This window comes from Penaeus monodon, chromosome 20 (assembly GCF_015228065.2).
Source record: "Penaeus monodon isolate SGIC_2016 chromosome 20, NSTDA_Pmon_1, whole genome shotgun sequence".
NCBI classification, from domain to species: Eukaryota; Metazoa; Arthropoda; class Malacostraca; order Decapoda; family Penaeidae; genus Penaeus; species Penaeus monodon.
Genome location: NC_051405.1, coordinates 44,995,331 through 44,996,322, shown reverse-complemented (window position 1 = coordinate 44,996,322; position 992 = coordinate 44,995,331).

Below are 992 nucleotides of genomic sequence, written 5' to 3'. Positions count from 1 at the left end.
CACAACCGCCGCCGGAGTGCTGCAGAGCATCACCGCGTGCCTAGTGTTCCTCAGCCTGGCAGCGGCACCAAGTTGTGATGAATAACGACAGCCAAGGCATACCGAGACAAGAAACGTCCAACTCGCTGTTACCTGACAGAACAAATATTGAGGAACATAGCAACAAGTACAAAACCAACCTCACAGCCTGACGATTAGGATGCCTGACGAAAATTACTTCGCCTCTGAATATTTATTTGATGTTACATAGCAAATATCTGCTGCTTCACAAATAAAGTAAACGACTTGGCATCACACATTGCCGATATTGCAATAATTACAAAAATATAGTTTAAAAATTACACTTCATACCTCGGGTCCAGGAAGATTACCCTCCTTCTGAGGCAGCCCCAACATTTTCCCAGATTATGAACTCACATCCGTAATATTTACTTGCAGTATAAAGCATTCCCTATGCACGGGAAAAAAGAAACATTAAAAGCAACAAATTATTTTATGAACGCCATCATACTCCCCATTTCTAGGCTACAGTGATCACCTGTAGCTCCTCCGGCCACCAGAGACACCAGCCACCTAAGCTATCGAACAGAATAAATCCAGACGGAGATTTTGGTATTTTAAAAAATGAGCAAACGGATAAAACATCGTGATTAGGCTCAGGCTCCCGATGTTCCTGATCCGAATCCGGAAGTGTTAATTTACTGAACAGTCTGGAATCAAGCTATCAATTGTTTTCTTGTAAAAAGAACATCCATCCATCAACGGGATAAGCCATGAGTCACTAGCAAGACTAAAGACCTTATTCTGTTAAGGCAGGAAGTTCACAGAACAGATGAGAGCGACACAACAAAGTACTGGCACTGAAGGCTAAACAAAAAATTAAATATTAACTGTAAACATTATCATGGAGAGGAAATTTGTAAAATAAACGGAGCAAATCTATCTTTCCCGGTCACCTTAGGAACAAGATTGGTGACAAGAGAATTGGCAGT